This window comes from Bombina bombina, chromosome 3 (genome assembly GCF_027579735.1).
Source record: "Bombina bombina isolate aBomBom1 chromosome 3, aBomBom1.pri, whole genome shotgun sequence".
NCBI lineage: Eukaryota > Metazoa > Chordata > Amphibia > Anura > Bombinatoridae > Bombina > Bombina bombina.
The window spans coordinates 980770765-980790246 of NC_069501.1; the positions used below are offsets into that span (position 1 = coordinate 980770765).

The 19482-nt window shown below is 38.9% G+C and overlaps 1 protein-coding gene across 1 annotated transcript in view; it reads left to right on the plus strand.

The window, feature by feature from the left end:
* Positions 1–942: 942 nt before the first annotated feature.
* The window catches only part of SPATS2 (spermatogenesis associated serine rich 2), a 941596-nt gene continuing 923056 nt past the window's right edge, over positions 943–19482 (plus strand). The window contains exon 1 of the mRNA XM_053705505.1: positions 943–1050. The gene's annotated coding sequence lies outside the window, so the exon portion shown is untranslated. The remainder of the gene's footprint in view (positions 1051–19482) is intronic.

Below are 19482 nucleotides of genomic sequence, written 5' to 3' on the forward strand. Positions count from 1 at the left end.
CCCCAAAATATGGCTCCACTTTTTGTTCCTAGAGACACAAACATAGTTGGTAGCCCTCATCTGAACCCCCAGTCCAAATGTTGTAGGAAAATAATGAGATATGGCCGAGAAAATGATTTAGAACACTAAACTAAGATTTTGCCAAAAAAAGAATGAAGCAAAAAAGATAAGAGAAGTAAAGTGGAAAGTTGTATAAAACCATATGTTCTATTTGAAAGAAAAAAATCTGGGTTTAATGTCCCTTTAAACTGTGAGGTTTATTTTTTATCCGCGGATCACACATGGTGCAGGCGGAGCACAGGTTCCCCTGTAGCAACATCACTGAAGAACCCAGCACCAGATAGGGCCACCAGTGTGTGGGCACAGTCTCATTTGAGTCCTTATGAGAGACCCGATGCATAAGATAGAATTGCAATAAATCTGAATCCAAAATAATTAATTATTTACAGGCATTTAAATCTATGACTTCATTCATGATTTCAAAACTCTGCACATAGTGCTTTACACTACGTGAAATCCATGGTGCGGTTATCTTTTTTCCTTTGATTGCAGACAATTAAATTAGCACTTGCTGTGGGTTTCTTCACCACACGATAACTGCATAGGTATGCAGCTGGTTCAATCGGATGCATAGTTAGGTCACTCTTTCTAGAGAGCATGACACTAGAACAATTAAAAGCAAAATAATCAATGTATGCTCCAATGTATCTATGCGGCGTATCATTCTCAAGTTCTAAGTTCTCGCTGTAGCACATCGGTGGATTTCGGCAATTTCCGTCAGGAGCAGTACACCCTCCTAGGCTGCGAAGCTGCTTTTCTGGTTACGTTTTTGTTCTCGCGCCGACCCCACCTCCACCATGCGCGCGACGCTTTACTCCTGTCCAATTGGTCAGAATCTTTCGATCCGCCTTACGATCTGACCCTCGTGCCTCCTCTCGAACCGCCCCATATCACAGAATTCCCCCTCCCCTGCCGCCCGAGCGGACCCGGCACCGGAGACACGGAACCTGCGTACGCATAGACTTGGACACCACAATTAGTTCCTTCACGGTATAATTAATTTAATTTATACTTGTATTTTGGGGTTTTGCGAGAAGGGGTGATTAGCCTATCCATTATAGTTTCCATCCCCTCCTTACCTATTAATCATAGACTTGCTGTTATTTAGAGGTCTGGCCTGAGATTTCCCTAAATACTGGGCCCAGCCAAAGGCGCTCGGCACTAGTGTCATTGAGTCTTCTATATGCAATATCTAGGGGGTAAAAACTACAGGGCTTGAGTTGTTGTGGAGCGGTGGATGCTGCTGACTATACTGGTATAACAGAGGATGCTGCAAGGTAGGATGGAGGTTAATGTGTGTCAGAGGCCTGCGGGTGGCGTTGTTGATGCTGCAGAGTGCTAGGGCTGGGACCTGGGTGAGCGTTTTTTGAATAACGGGATCAAGAAGCCCCGGGAAGTAGAAATGCCGGGTTACGATGACGTGTTAAGTAAAATGACTTGCTGGGATAGTAGGATGTGCTGAGCTGTTGTAGTCTGTGTAAGTGTCCTAGGTCAGTTAATCTCAACCAGGGAGTTACTGCAACAGGCTGGAGGAGTCAAGGAATGTATTTAAATGTGATGCTACAACTGTTTTCTGAATTTGTTAAATATATTTTTACGTTTTGATTGTGTAGTTTTAAGTTTAGAGTGTTATGTTTATATACATGTCAACATTATACAAACTATAAAAAGTACTAGTTGTTGCAACAAAAGAAAACATTCTCATTTACTTATACAAGAAAGATCCATTGCCTTGATCCTGTTGAAACTTACACTATAAGATATTTTATGTTTGCTTCCGATATTTTGGTACATTTATAGAGCCTTTAAACACCATTGTGTTTCTGATGGTATACTCTCCCCTTTTTAAAATCAGATCCGGACTGTTAGTGATATTTTAGATGGAGTTTAATTAATCAGTTGTAATAAAATTGCGCTGTAACTTACTTTTTAATATAGATATGAAATTCGAATACCCTGCACTCTGGCGCCCACTTCAAAAGGGGAGCGTTTACCATCACTTTAAAGAATGCCACAACACAAAATCCTTTCAGAGGGACGTACTGTAAGCTGTCAGTGGTATGCTGGAGCAGCTGTATACTACACAATATGTTACAAATGGGCTGTTTTAACCTTGTGTTTAATGCTGGCACACAAAATGGTCCAGTTTCAATCTTTAAAGGGACACTGAATCCAAATTTTTTCTTTCGTGATTCAGATAGAGCATGCAATTTTAAACAACTTTCTAATTTACTCCTATTATCAATTTTTCTTCGTTCTCTTGCTTTCTTTATTTGAAAAAGAAGGCATGTAAGCTATTTTTTTGGTTCAGAACCATGGAAAGCACTTGTTTATTGGTAGGTGAATTTATCCACCAATCGGCAAGAACAACAGTGTGTTCACCGCTGGCATTACAAGTTGAAAGTAAACGCGATAACTTAAAGGGACAGTCAAGTCCAAAAAAACCTTTCATGATTCAAATAGGGCATGTCATTTTAAACAACTTTCCAATTTACTTTTATCACCAATTTTGCTTTGTTTTCTTGGTATTCTTAGTTGAAAGCTAAACCTAGGAGGTTCATATGCTAATTTCTTAGACCTTGAAGGCCGCCTCTAATTTGAATGGTTTTTCACCACTAGAGGGAGTTAGTTCATGTGTTTCATATAGATAACATTGAGCTCACGCACGTGAATTTACAGAGGAGTGAGCACTGATTGGCTAAAATGCAAGTCTGTCAAAAGAACTGAAATAAGGGGGAAGTCTGCAGAAGCTTAGATACAAGTTAATTACAGAGGTAAAACATGCATTATTATAACTGTTTGTTATGCAAAACTGGGGAATGGGTAATAAAGGGATTGTCTATCTTTTTAAACAACAATAATTCTGGTGTTGACTGTCCCTTTTAAGTACAACTGCGATTTACGCTAGAATGATTACCACAACTTCAGAGCTCTGGTTAACTGTTTCGCAAAACATAAAAGTTGTACAAAACATATATTACAAAGTATAGTTGCTTATAATAACATCTAATAAACATTATTAAAAAAATATTGTACAAAAAGTTATAAAGGCTCAAAAATATGAGATCTCAGGTGTTGGGGAAAAAAGGCAGGCAAAGGACTTTAACATTGAGATATATACATGTCTAAAGATGTATATGTTTGTATACATATATGTCAATATTTGTGTGCATGTGTATTTACAAAAAAATAAATAATATAAAAATAAAAAAATAAAAAATATATATATATATATATATATATATATATATACATACATACATATGTACACATAACTAGAGAATATGGTCCTTAATTCCTCCTGTGTTTGTAAAATTTTGTCTTGTCTCTTACAAGTTTTATAACATTGTTTTATCTAAATAAATTGTACCCATGGACAGCGCTGTGGAATATGTTGGCACCTTATAAATAAAGCATATTTATGCAATATTCATTATTAATAAAGGTTTGAACTATATTTACTGTATTTGACACTCCAATGTTCTACACATAGCAGGATATGTTCTATATATATGTGTGTGTATGTATGTGTATATATATATATATATATATATATATATATATATATATATATATATATATATATATATTTATGAACAAATAGAACATATGTTTGAAGAACATTGGAATGTGAAATATTCATATTTTCATGTTGGTTTAGCGCATATGAGAATATGCGATTGGGTTTTGCGCGAGAGTGGGGTGTTAGTTTTTTTTTGTTTTTTTCTCGGTTGACTTCTAGGGGGAATATGTGAACGCTCTGGATATTCTAACTTTGGATTTTTGCTCTTGCCGGGTTAGCGCAAGAGCAAAAACAGTTTACTTTCAACTCGTAATATGAGTGTAACTCAAAGAGCGCAAAAAGGTTACTTCTAGCGCAATTAACGCTCAAGCTGAAGTGTTAATTTGCGCTCTACCCGTAATCTGGCCCTAAATCAGCATTACCTCAGCATACTATTGTCTCCCGTCCTTTAAGAAATACTGCTTTAGGTGCATAGAGGACTGACATACATTGCATAGTTGTAGCAGTTAAAATGCAGTGCAGTAGGTATGTCTCTAATTCATTTACAATTGAAAGGGGGTTGGATGAGCTATAGGTCAAATTGACAGACCTTTGCACATGTTATACAACTTCTTATCTCCCAAAGCTTTAGCTACAATTTACTGTGGATAAATGTCTACTGGGATCTGTAGTCTGATTCAAACACCTGTGCCAACATCTGTAATACTATAAGACAGCACTTATCAAATGTATTGGATTTAAAAACAAAAAGGGGCATTGCACTCGGTCAAGCAACTGATACAAGTTCATTATATTCAAAGGTGCTGCAAGAACACCATTTCAAATGGAATCTTTCTCAATCTCTCTATTACATCCTGTACTTGGAGGTTGATTTCTTTTTCTGACTCTCATTTATATAGCAGCAGTGTTAATATTTTTAGTATAGGTGGCAGTTTAATCAGACAATATTTGCTGTTTCCAGGGGTGTGGACATTTTTAAAAAATCTATTTGTCCAACGGACTAAAACGGGAGCCCAATCTACTTGTCCTGATTCACAAAATAAAACACTATACAGGCCCTGTTCAGCAATCCTTTTTTTTTTTTTTTTAATTCAGACACAGAACGTAGTTATTCTGTAATGGATAAAACTTACTGTAATCTATAACTGGGTATTGAAAATTAACTCATAAAATCCTTGTAAAGAAAAAAGATGGTATTGAAAAACCAGGGACACATACTTTGAAAAGTCAGTTATGGCCTATTAGGAACAAATATTACAAGGGTTACCTATATGAAGTCGTCGGCATGACCTCCAGCCTCTCTGGAATAGTTGAAAAACCCACTATCACAAAGTTTCCAGTGTACCTGTAAAAATGCCAAAGCCTCCAAGGTACGCTATAATCAGAGCTCTTTTCCCCACATGCTATCACTCACTTCCGCTGCCTTATTTATACACTCCAAACTGCTGGGCACATAATGTGTGGGAGTCCCCATGGCTCTCAAATATGCGGGAGAAAGTGAGGGAAATATTGAAATGTACATGGGTGCATTTTAATGTGAAATAGAAGCATTTTTGCACTATGCTTCTAATAAGTTATTACTGTTTTTCTGTGGCATACCCACATATCCTGTGAGGGCCTGTGCACCAGTATTCAAACACCACACCTCAGAGTCACTGCTGGCTTGTATGACGCAAATGATGTCTCCACAGAAGCAATACACACCATCTTCAGCTCTCTGAGCTTCACTGGTACAAAAATCCACACAGGATATGTGCGTATGCCGCTGAAAATCATTAATAACTTTTACTAGAAGCATTTTTGGCAATTAAAGTCTAGTGCACAAATGCTTTAATTTCACATTGTAACACACCTATGCACATTTCATTTTTTACCTTTCTATCCTTTTAATAATAACTTGGGGCCCAGCCTACCATATGCCAAACTATACTTCTAATTATATTTATTCCCTTTCCTACCAAATCAGTTGAAACCCAACTTTTAAATGAAACTGCTACTCAACTCTCACCAAAACCTTAGTCTGTAAACTGCAGGCCTCTAATACACCTGGCACCCTTCTCAGTTTCCATTTTAGAATCTAACTACTTCCACATCATCAGGCTGGTATCTACCTCAGTTCAGCTCTGTCACACACCTAAACCCCCAGGAAATATCAAGGCTGGCACCTACTTCCAGCCATTGCAGGTAACCACTTAGAGCTGAAATCCACACTCCTCTTTTCTGAAATTCAGACAAGTACTCATCAGCACTACCCGGCTGGTGTTTATCTCATCCCAGCCAACACTCTCCATACTTTAAGCACTCATCTCCCTCCATTATTTCAGGCAATCAAATATCGCCAACCAAATTCTCAAGCTGTCATCCACTTCCTCCTTAGACTCAGAGATTCACTTACGAAATGCACTTACCGTCACAAGACTGGCACCTCCCAGTAATAGCTGGCAGACTGCACCTGCCACAGCTATAGACAAATTCGCGTTCCCATCCATCCATACCAAAAAAGTTATCACTAGCTAACGTCTAATCAGATCTGATATTACCTAAAGTACAGCTCCAATTAGCGCACCCACCTAGTGTCATTGGCATATACCTTCTTGTAGTTATATCCGCAGCTGGCACCTACCTCCCTCCTGCACCACGGCAGAGCTTTCCAGGTGCCAGGATTCCCCACATGTTCCTTGGGTGTCTCCTGGCTCACTCCCGGACCCCTCCCTCTTCTTCGTGGTGCTACTGCTTACTGTTCCCATCTCTAGTTTAAGGATAAAATTGACCCTAGCGCAACGCTAACTCTTAATGCAGAGTTATTTAAGAATAAATCCTGTAATGTGCAGGGGTTACTAGCTCTGTCCTGCTCTGTGTGTCCAGGCACAGCAAATGCTTACAGCCTACACACCGGCTTCTGTAGAGAGGGGTAGACGGTAATTGCAAATCTGAGCGGCAACTTTAATTTCAAGCCTCAGTTTTAAGCACGACAGCTCTGAACAGGCAGTTGATAAAGTCTTTTCCGGGAAAGCTTGAAATGAAAGTTGCCACTCAGATTTGCAACTACTGCCTACCCCTCTCTACAGAAGCCAGTGTGCAGGCTGTAAGCATTTGCTGTGCCTGGATACACAGAGCATAATAGAGCTAGTAACCCCTGCACATTACAGGATTTATTCTGTTTAAATAGAAAATCTACCACAATCCACACGAATAAGCAAGGGATATCTTCATCGTTTTCCAATACAGACTCAGCCTAGACGCTGCCCACTGGTTACACTCAGGGGACTTACCTGCCCCAGTGTGCTTCATTTTCCTGGCATGGGCACTCTACAAACATCCCAGAGATATCACCATTTAGCAGTGTTGACACAGTGTAAGTACTGTGTTCAGCGTATCTGCTTCTTTTTCCTGCAACACTACCACCGCACCCCTGCTGGCCGTTATTAGAATAAAAAAAAAAAAAAAGTGTTAGCTGTGGTGCGATCTGCTTGCCTGCAGCAGGGCTAAATGTAAAAAAACCCCCACATGCCCGGCGCCCAGAACTGCATGTCCTGGGTGTCTGGCGATAGGAATTGCGCATCCCTGTGTTTCAGATGAAAAAATACAGGTACATGATTCATTTTTAATAGGGTTGCACCAATACCATTTTTTTTAAGACCGAGTACAAGTACCGATCCTTTTTTTTAAAATACTCGCCGATACCAATTACCGATACTTTTTTGTCATGTGACAGTGTCCCAAGCACAATACATACTAATGCTTTAAGATAGCTTCTTTATAATTATGAAGAACTGTAACTCAAAAGACATTATGAAATAATAAAACAGTTTTATTTGCTTGTTGTCACAAAGTTGTAAAAACTCGAAGAAATGTCACAGAACATGTTTAAGTAAAAATATTACAATAAAATATATTCATAATAACAATAAATAACAATTTTAATATCACAACCAACCAAAAGTGCAATACAGTAAAAAATATAACAGTGCGCTGTTTAAACATGGGGAACAACACTGTGGGCTAGATTACATTTGACTGGTAAGCTTTACCAATGCTCTCATTGCATGTACAACTCCAAAGTCTATGGAGTTGGAAATGTGAACAGAGCATTGGTAAAGCTTACATATCAAATGTAATCTAAATCTAGTCCTATTATTGTACTATGTGTGTTCATAGAAATTAACTCAACCTTTCCTATGAACACTCTTCCTGCAATTTATATAAGCTAAGGATGTTCCTCAGAGTACAGTATGCTTTGAGCATAATTGTGCAAGATAATAACTAGCAGTATAACAGGCAATCTAGCAATTATAATAATTTTTCAAAATTTAGTGGCAAGTTCTTTTTAAGGAACAGAGGCATTTCTGTATGTTCAGCTATGTCTGTTTCTGCTATCAGTAAGGACATTTTACGCTAAGCTGAACAGTCTTTCACTTTCAGCACTACTGCATGGGGCAGAAAGATAATTTTGGGCCATTTTAGCCAGAGCTGGAAATCTCAGTTTATTAACTGCCCAATACTTCAGGGGTTTGTCCTACAGTAATACAGCAATTTGTATTGGCAGAGCAGAAGTGAACAATTTTTAGTTTGTCTCCACTACAGCTTAAAATGAAATGGGAACATGCAGTTTGAAAAAAAAATTCCACAAAATGGCGTATGGGTAGGAAGTGGAGGTATCGGTTTAAGTATCGGTGCATTTGCATGAGTACAAGTACTCATGGAAATACTTGGTATCGGCACCGATACTAGTATCGGTGCAACCCTAATTTATAAACTATTCAAAGAGACCTGAAGCCATTCATTTTTATTTCATGATTCAGATACAGCATGCAGTTTTAAACAAATTTCACATTTATTTCTATTATCAAATTTGCTTCATTCTCTTGGTACTAATTTTTAAATGAGCAGCATTACACTGTGGTAACTAGCTGAAAACATTGGATGAGCCAATGACGAGGCATATACAGTGCATTCAGAAACTATTCAGACCCCTTCATTTTTTTCACATTTTGTTATGTTGCAGCCTTATGCTAATATTTTTTTTTCCACCTCATCTACTCTCCATGCCAAATTGTTGATTTAAATCACAATTAAAACCACTAATCATTAAAGGGACAGTCTACTTGAAAATTGTTGTTGTTGTTTAAAAAGATAGATAATCCCTTTATTACCCATTCCCCAGTTTTGCAAATCCAACAGTTATATTAATGCACTTTTTAACTCTGTGATTACCTTGAATCTAAGCCTCTGCAGACTGCCCCCTTATCTCAGTGCTTTTGACAGACATGCAGTTTAGCCAATCAGTGCTGACTTCTAAATAACTCCATGGGAGTGAGCACAATGTTTTGAGATAAGAGGTGGTTATTAAAGGATTAGAAATCAGTTTGAGCCTACCTAGATTTAGCTTTCAAAAAAGAATACCAAGACAACAAAGCAAATTTGATTTAAAAAAATCTATGTGTGTATGTATATATGTGTGTATATATATATATATACATACATGTATCTATGTATCTATTAGGGCTGTGCGATTTATTTATTTATTTATTTTTTAATTTGATTTTTTTTTTTTATTAAAAATGACTAAAACACCTTAATTTTTCAGTTAAAAATACTATGATGATTGATCATCTATCTACACTCAACTCAATTATCAGGGAATAGCATCAATCAATGTTATGCGTCACAAATGTTAATAAAAAAAAAAAAAACACTTTAAAGTTTTTGGACACTACTACTACTCACTTAATTGCTCATACTATGATGATTAATGATCACTCAAGTCAATTATCAGGGAATGCAATGGAATCAAATATGTTATACTTCACAGAAGTGTAATAATAATAATAAAAAAAAGGCAGTGGCACTTTAAATTTTTTGTACAATACTACTCACTTTAGAGTCACAACTTTGAGCGCATGTCCCACTGCCACACCACCGATTGACCACTGCCACACTCCCAGGGCTGTTGCCGCTGCTCCCACATACTCTGCAAAAAAAATATGGCCGTTTCGTGGGCTTCTCAGGGCAGCCCACGGGTCCGCCTCTCATCCTCCCTCATACAATGGAAGCCTGGAGGACTCCTCCGTTTTCATTATGATCAGAGTAAATTGTTTTATCCAAAAAAACTGCAGACTCTCGAGGTTTTTAAATTGCGGCGGTTAATCGCGATTTAAAACCGCATCCACGGTATATCGCACAGCCCTACTCTCTGTGTCTCTGTGTCTCTGTGTCTCTGTGTCTCTGTGTCTCTGTGTCTCTGTGTCTCTGTCTCTCTGTCTCTCTGTCTCTCTGTCTCTCTGTCTCTCTGTCTCTCTGTCTCTCTGTCTCTCTGTCTCTCTGTCTCTCTGTCTCTCTGTCTCTCTGTCTCTCTGTCTCTCTGTCTCTCTGTCTCTCTGTCTCTCTGTCTCTCTGTCTCTCTGTCTCTCTGTCTCTCTGTCTCTCTGTCTCTCTGTCTCTCTGTCTCTCTGTCTCTCTGTCTCTCTGTCTCTATCACTTCTGGCAGAAACACAAAGCCACTTTGTCCCAACTTCTGTAGCTTGCAGAGATCATTTAAAGAAAAAAAACTATTAACCTTGTGGCTACAAGAAAGGATGTTGCTGTAAAATGCTTTGCAGCATTTTATAGGTAACCATGGGGTTCATTTATTTGTATGCATTTTTAGGTGTATTGCTTTTAGGCATGTTGCCTCTCAAAGGCTAGTTAGGAGGTCACATGCTCTTTTCATGGTGCCCCATATGCTAGGCATTGGGTCAAGAGGTAGGGGACTGCTGTAAGATTTCTGTGTGAGGCTAATGTGTTCATAAAGCTAGATTTATCAATCTGCAGATGGACAGGGTTCACAAATTTTATAGCAAATTGTAGGAGCTCATTTGTTTCCCATATTTACCTTGTGCAATGCCACCTCGTGCAAAAGTAGGGCTTTTTAGTCACTCTGGTCAAATCACTCCAGTGTGGCCGGCTTTGACTGGTCAATGATAAATCTAGCCCATAGTGGCTGTCATTTACAGATGTTCAGTGTCTGCACTGAACAGACTCCTGTACTGCAGATGATCATGTCCTCAGATAGCTATTTGTTGCTGATGGATATGTGGGCTTGTAGGCTTGAGGTTGCAGCTTACAATATGCTGTTTTAAATCAGGTTTAGCATAGGAATTTAGCTAAAATTCTTCTTCCCCAGCTTCCTTGTTTAGTAACTTTATTTTTCTACTGTGTTTGATTATATCACACTATATCAAGCTGCTAATGACCAATAAACAATTTAACTGTGTTCCTGATGCTACTAAATGTCTGTCACTGATTCTTTAAGCTTGCTTTCATCTATACTATTTTATAAAACTTGCTATCACAAATACAATGTAAAGGGATATTAAACAGTATATACGTGCTAGATATGATGTATTCAAAGCAAAAATTACCCTTATAATATGTAGATGCATTTTTACATTTTTAAAATATAAGTGTAATTACTTTTAGTTTCTATAAAGTAATGGGGGCAGCCATGTCTGAACTAGTTTTCTTTTTATCTCGGTTTGTGCAAGCAAAGCTGTGTTGAATTCCTTTTAGATTATCCTATGTTCCACACAGCAAAGTCTCTTTTACTGCCTGTTTTAAATCTGTCCCCACTTGTCTTTGGCAGCGGAAACTGAAAAGGAAACACAATATTGTGTGAAAAACACTCCAATAATGCCTTTTTTCTTATTTATTTGTTTTTTATATTTCCAGACTTGTTTGTTGTGCAGTGATTAACGTTTTCTTTTGTTAAAAGGAAATTAAACCCCAAATTTTAAACAACTTTACAGTTTACTTCCTTTCAGGGTCACAATCACTATTTAAATCGCTAGTCCGTAAGACCGATTTTTTTTAAATCTATTTTAAATCATAATTTAATTTTATTTTTCCATTTATATAGCATTAGATATGCATAGATAGATCATTGAAATTAAATTGAGACATAATCTATTACTAGTTCAATAGGTTGATCATTCATATTTTATCAACTTTATTAAATTTCTCTCACTAACTTTTTCGGCCTCTCACAATCCACCCTATTCCCTACCCACCGTGATGGACACCATTGATCTGGTATTCTCCTATCTCTACTCTCTCTCTGATGTTGCCTGTTGCCCATTTCCCATCTCAGACCACCATCTGCTCACCTTTAATCTTAATATACAGACTAAGGGCTCCATGTACTAAGCAGTCAGCGAGCTACCCGCAACAAATCTCGCGCCCAAACTCGCAAACTGATATGTACAAAGCCGTCAATTATGTAAAAACTCGCATCTTTAAAATTGCGAGCGTACTTATCCGCCATACCTCGCTACCTCTCCATTTTTTACTGTAATTAGACACATTTGACCACCAACTCGCCAAAAACGAATGTACTAAAAAATCTATTTGTCCGCTCGCGTCAATTTCCGCTCCCACCTCGTTATTTTTGCCTCGCCACCTTTTAGGTGGCGGGCAAGGTACAAAACAATAGGAAAGTCATATATGAGACATAAATGATTACAGTATTTGGGGCCTAAATGGCTTGTACAATCCCTTATACATATATGCGAGATAAATTATTACAGTATTTGGGGCCTAAATGGCTTGTACAATCCCTTATACATATATGCGACATAAATGATTACAGTATTTGGGGCCTAGATGGCATATAGGATACTGAAGCGTAAGAAGTCAGATAATGTTATTTTAAAGAAATATATATTGGAGACAATAACCTATCATAACTTTAAAAAGAACATTTACGTCAACTATGTTGTACATTTACCTCTTAAATCACTGTCACAATCATCCGTTATGCCAGTGATGATCTCCGGTCCCAGACGCTGAACAAGCTTCTGCTCATAGTCATTGAGGTCTGCCACATATGCTGGTCCACCTCCGGTAGCACGTGCCGAATTTTTCTCTCTGGCCAATTTAGCTTTGGCGAAGCGTTTAATGTCGTTGTAACGCTTCTTCAGCTGATCGACATCCTTTTTTCCTGGACCCTGGGCACTAACAGCGTCGCTGATCCTTTGCCAGATCTGCTTCCTTCTAGAAAAATTTGTCTGTTTGACACGACATCCAAACAAATAATCATAAGAGTCAATAATCATATCAATCAAAACGACGTTTTGCTGATGAGAAAAGTGAGGATTCTTGGATTTTGAAGCGGTTTCAGATCCAGATTAAGCCATATCGAAATAGTAAATAAAGATCTCAAAAACGAGCGCTCTGTAATTACTCTCCAAAAATTTTGGAACAATAATAAAGTTGTTTAGAAAACTTGTCCATTTATAGGAGCAAAATTCTATTCCCGCTTCTACTATGACGTTCATGACACCTTACATGTCACGTGTTAACAATTGGCCAGACAATTGAACTGAAAGTTAAGTACATCAGCTTATTCGCGGCGAGCGAGGCGTCAAATTTATCAATATTCCGCCACTGCTCGCGGCGGGCTAGAGGTGTCTATTTGTTGTGGGATTATTAGTACATAGCTACAGCGGACACCATTTCGCCCGCGGCGAGTAACGGCGAGTTTAGCCGCGACTAAAATGACGGATGAATTGACGGCTTAGTACATGGAGCCCTAAACCTACTTCTCCCCCTTGCCCCTGCACCTGTAGAAATCTGCACACTGTGGACCATCCCCAACTCTCCAACCTTATTCAAATACACCTGCCCCAAACTTCCACAATATCTTGCCCTGACCTTGCTACAACCCATTATAACAATACTCTCTCCTCTGCACTTGAGACACTCGCTCCACCCCAACTTCGCAAAGCCCCACATCGTCGGCTCCAGCCCTGGCACCCCCAGCAAACACGCCACCTACAAAAATGCTCCCGTACTGCTGAACGTGCCTGGAGGAAATCCGCTCTGAACCTGATTTCATGCACTATAAGTTAATTCTTTACTCTTACCCCTCTGCCATTCACTTGGCTAAGCAAACCTACTTCTCTTCCCTTATATCCACTCACCCCTCAAACCCTAAAAGACTCTTCTCCATTTTCAAATCTCTCCTTTATCCACCTGCACCACCCCCCTCATCTGCATTCAGTGCTCAAGATCTGTCTGACTACTTTTTCAATAAAACACCATCTGAAGAAACATCTCAACACAAGCCTGCAGTCTCCCAACCTCACTCCCAGTCCACTCTCTGCACCCTCCTCCCAACCACTGAGAGTGAAGTGGGTTCTCTATTGTCTTCCTCACTACCTGCCCACTTGACCCTATTCCTTCACATCTAATACCTTCTCTGCTTCCCACCCTCACTCCAGCTCTTAAATATTCAAATATCCCTTTCTACTGGCTCATTCCATGCCTCCTTCAAACATGCAAAGGTCACCCCCATCCTCAAAAAAACCCTCCCTTAACCCTAACTCGCCTGCAAACTACCGCCCCATATCAGTGCTCCCGCTAGCTTAAAAAATCCTTGAAAAACTAGTTTTCGATCGGCTAACCCACTTCCTGTCCTACAACTCATTGCTCGACCCCCTACAATCTGTCTTCCATCCCCAACACTCAGATGAGACTGCCCTCACCAAGCTTACTAACGATCCCCTTTCTGCTAAAAACAAAGGCTACTTCTCTATACTCATCTTACTTGACCTGGCGACGACACCTCTCTATTGCCTCTGTCTGTTGGAGTACCTCAAGGCTCTGTCCTGGGTCCTCTACTCTTCTCTATTACTTATCAACAGCTATGGTTTAAACTATCACCTCTATGCTGATGATACCCAGATTTACCTATCCACCCCTGCACTCTCTCCTCCTTCTGTCAATTCTCACATCAGCGACTGCTTATCTGGCATTTTCTCCTGGATGGCCTCTCACCACCTTAAAATAAACATGTTCAAGACCGAACTACTTCTAATCCCCCTCTCTAACTCTACTCCAGTTTCTAATTTTTCTATCACTGTTGGCGGCACCACTATCTCCCCATCACCCCAAGTCCGCTGCTTTGGAGTCACACTTGACTCAAATCTGTCCTTCATTCCCCACATCCAATTGCTCTCTTCATCCTGCCGCAACCACCTACACAATATCTCCAAAATCCGTCCATTTCTGAGCGCTGAACCTACAGCTAATCCACTCCCTGGTAATTTCCCAACTTGACTACTGTAATAACCTACTAACTGGCCTTCCTCTCTCACCTTCAATCCATCCTAAATGCATCTGCCAGGCTAATCCACCTCTCTCGATGCTCTATTTCTGCTGAACCTCTCTGTGAGTCCCTTCACTGGCTCCCCATTCACGGCAGAGTTAAATTTAAAATTCTCACCCTGACATACAAAGCCCTCACCAATGCTTCCCAACCCTACCTGTCCTCACTCATCAACAAATATACCCCGCCCCCTAAGATCCAACAATGACCTGCTCTTTGCGTCCTCTACCATCACCTCCTCTAATGCTAGACTACAGGACTTCTCTTGTGCGGCACCAACCCTCTGGAACGCACTTCCTCGAGCTGTCAGACTCTCCCCTAACCTCTCATCCTTTAAACGTTCCCTAAAGACCTTTTTGTTCAGGGAAGCTTATTACCCGACTGAGTAACAAATGAATTTCACTTACCTAACAGTTGCCCTCATCCATCACCTCCCTAAAATCATTCTCCCCTTTGCAGTCCCCACCTCCTGTTTCCCATCGTCCTACACATCTTGCATTATAAGTTCCCAGGGGAACAGGGCCCTTAATTATCCCTGTATTTGTTTGCAAAATGTTGTCTTTTATTGTGTTGTTTCTCCGCTATACTTTTATCTTTGTACCCATGGGCAGAGCTGCTGAATCTTTTGGAGCTTTATAAATAAATAAATAATAATAATAATAATAATGGAGAAAAATTGATTACAATAATAATAATAATAATAATAGGTTTTATTTAACTATAGAAAATTAAGTCAAAATTAAACTTTCATGATTAAGGCAAAACATGCAATTTTTAACAATTTTTTCTTTTCTTATCTAATTTACTTTGTTCTCTTGGTATCCATTGTTGAAAAGACTTCATAGGTAGGCTCAGAAGCAATGCACTATTGTGTGCTAGTTGCTTGTTACTGTCTCGCCCAATGTGTTCAGCTAGGCCCCAGTATAGCATTGCTTTCCTTCAACAAAGGATACCAAAAGAATGAAGCAAAATTGATAATAGAAGTAAATCTGAAATCTTAAAGTTGCATGCTCTATCTGCAATCCAAATGTTTCTTTCATGATTATGTCCCTTTAAGGTCTATTTCATAATTGTGTATGTTTATTTTATAACATTTTTGTTGTGAAGAAGGGGCATGTTATTATTTTGCATGTCTCTTTTATAAATATGGGTTGATAATTCAGTTATATCAATCTTACAAACCAGTCGCTACAATATAAAAGTTTGCGCCCTAGTAGTGTTAAGAGCTGTGCCTCTTTCTTTCCTAAGATATGGAGAGTCCACAACGTCATCAATTACTAGTGGGAATATCACTCCTGGCCAGCAGGAGGAGGCATAGAGCACCACAGCAAAGCTGTTAAATGTCACTCAAAGAGACGCAAAGTGGTGCGCAAGTCTAACCCCTGCACATATACTAATCTGCTCCCATAAAACAGATAAAAAGTTTGACAGATATACACAAAAGTTAGGTTTGTATACATGCACTAACAGCTGGGGGATATGGTTAAAAGTAGGTGTGTCTACAATAATAAAATATGTTTAGAAAAAATCTATTTATTAAATAAAAATCTCATAAAATATACTATACACTTATATGCAATAAAAAAATATAATAAAATGGTGATATTCATATACATATGACCGGTCATCTAAATCCTAACTTATCTTATTAATATAAAATCTAGAAGCGATATAAAACTTTACCACCTTATATGTAAAAAATTAGCAAATAAAACAATATAAGCAGTTTCCACCTTATGTATTAATTATGGCAACTGTATATCACGCATATGCTTTGTTGCCATATATAAGCTTATTAGTACGAAAGACTACACAAACTGGTTTGCACAATGTAAAGTCCTTTAGTAAGGATCCATGTAAAATTTCTTCGTTAAAATCCTTATTTACAAATTGTATAGGATTGTATTTTGTGCGATTGCAACTTTTAGGAAATGTCAATTGTAGATATTTGTCAATTGTAGATGCTAGTCCACACAAATGATGAAGTTAAGATGTTATAATTATACTTCCAACAGCTGGATATATGATTTTGTTACTGCTGAAAAGATATCCCACAAAAGGAGAACCACACTCACGGGCTGTTACACGTCTGTGTGCCTACCTGCATCCAGTTGGTTACTTGCCCTTTAGTGTAGCAGGGCACAGGTGTCTGTACAGCTCCGGAGCGCTGGTTTCCCAGGTCCGTGACGTCACTCGCTGTAAGTAGTTCCGCTTGGAAATGCATGAATGAAGTGTGATTGGTTGAACACGTCAAATCAGTATCCGGTTGTTTTCTAAAGGTGGACATCCTTTAAGGTGGACTACATGATTCTTATATTTAAATACAAAGTTAATTATTTAATTCACATATAAGTAAAGTATGCTATAGATGTAGGGAATGGATCAGACATTGAATACAACTAAATATTTATAAGACTACATGACCCATAATTCGGTTTATATTATGCCTTATTCTTTGGAAATGGAAAATTGGAGAAAGAGGAGAAAAGACAAAAAACTTCATAATTATATAGAATTACCAGGGAAAAGTATCCACTAGGATAAGAGAGCACCTTAATCTAATTAAAAAAGGGGATCAAGAAACCCGCCTCTATGAACATTTTAGGATTAAACACCAAAATAATGTTAAAGATTTAAAATATTGGAGCATATGTAAAGTTAAAAAACCTTGGCAAGGTGGAGCTTTTGACCGTTTATTATTAAGGAAAGAAGCAGAATGAATTTATGAGTTAGACACTATACCCACAAAGTCTAAACTCAGAATTGGATCTCAATCCTTTCATCTTAGATTTAGTTTTACACACATTTTTAGTTTTCAGTTTCTAGATTCAGCTTAGAAAGGGTTTCCAGTAGGTAAAAGTTTGTATGGATTATATCTTTATAATCCTATGTATGTATGTAGAGGGGGGGAGACAGAGAGACAATCTAATAATCTTTTTATAAATCAATAATAGTATCCACCTTTGATTTATGACCGCACCAGGTTCGGTTGTATTCTGCTCCGGGTAACCTCCTGGTATAGTACCACTATTATTTCAATGACTGGTACGTGTTTAACTATACTTTGCTCAGGATACAGTTGTTTTCAAGGTTTAATAACTGTGAAATGCATTATTAAAGTTATTTAGAAATGTTTATTTGTTTTAATTAGTCTAATTTGTATTTAAACAGTACATTTTGGAAATGTAGTGGGCAATGGACATATAATCATGGGCATATTTAGATTAAGTGCTGCCATAAGCACAGAAAAAATAAGATTTTTTTTGTTATATTTGCCGCATACATGTTCCTCACAGATGTACCGAGCAGTTAATAATTCACTCATCCCAGCCAGACACTCAGTAAAGTATGCAAAAGTGATTATCCCCTGCTGTGTAGCCAGTTATAAAACATTTCTATCTCCATGGAGCGCCTGGGTGCTGAAAATCATCTTGAAACCAAGCTGTTTTTTGCTGCCACCCTAAAATCCTGACACCCTAGTCATAGACCGTCACCTAGCTAATCTAAATTAAAATACACCCTAGCATATAATAGATTAAATATTCTGTAAACTCAACTTGTTGTTTTAACAAAGTATAATAACTATACAGCGTATTGATTACTCTACAAAGAATGGTAATTTTTTTTTTGACAGTGCTCTCAAGACTAATTCTAGGATCTGTGGCCCCCTGGCTGACAGGATTTATTAAACCTTGTTGCATACCAGGATGTCCCGAATTTACACCAAATATTACATAAGGTACTAAGCAAACAATACTTGAAGCATTAAAATGCATACCAGGGTCCATATTCTGTCTCTCTCTCACATACAGAGTGTTATCATCCAGGCACACACTTACCCGACCTTTAGCAGCCTCCTGGTTCAGTGCCTGGGCCCAGGCTCAGGCTCGGCCCCAGTTGTCCCGCACTGAGGGGAAACCGCAGAGAGAGCAGTGAGGAGGCTCCGAGCACCGGGGGCTGGGTGAGCAGCAGCACGGAAACGGCGGGTCACTTGGATTAACCAGGCCAATCTGTATAGGGATGCAGCGAACAGCACAAGCATCACGGCGGAGGACAGAGAGAGGACATGCCGGGGAGGGTAGGGGGGGAAGCCGGGAGTCCCGGCTCCGGAGGGGGAAGCTCCATCATAATTGACCGATAGAAGTTGAACAAGCTCCATAAGCTGCTTGTCACTAAATAAATCTAAATCTAACTGCCCCCTAACTTGTTGCTCTCCACCACAGCCGCAAACCTCTCAGGCCCGTGTTACGGATCATTGCTATATAACCCGGAAGTCAATGTGCAAAGCTGAGGCAGGGCTGAGAGGGCTCCATAGACCAGCCTCTATTGGGAGCTTCCCCCACTGGGTGGTAGTCTCCTGCGGCCCATACAAACAAATACAATCATATTACGCAACGGAAGGGCTCACAGCCTCTACCTACTTGCGCAATATGATTGTATTTTGTTGAGAATACATTTGGACACAGTCACAACAATTTAATAAAAATAAGATAGCTGAGTGGGTGGCGGGGGGGTTCACTAATTAATACAATTTTTTTTTTTTTTTTTTTATAAAAATTTAAATTATGAATTTTTTTATTATTAAAATGTATTACATGGTGTAATTACACACATAGGACAGGTGAGGCGCTGCCTCACCTGCCTCTTATGACAGCACGTCACTGGTTACCATGCTCTCCACATCCTCTCCAGCATGTGCTGGACGTGTTTGGATAAATACTGTGTATTCTCAATGGTGTCAGATACCATCGGAAGA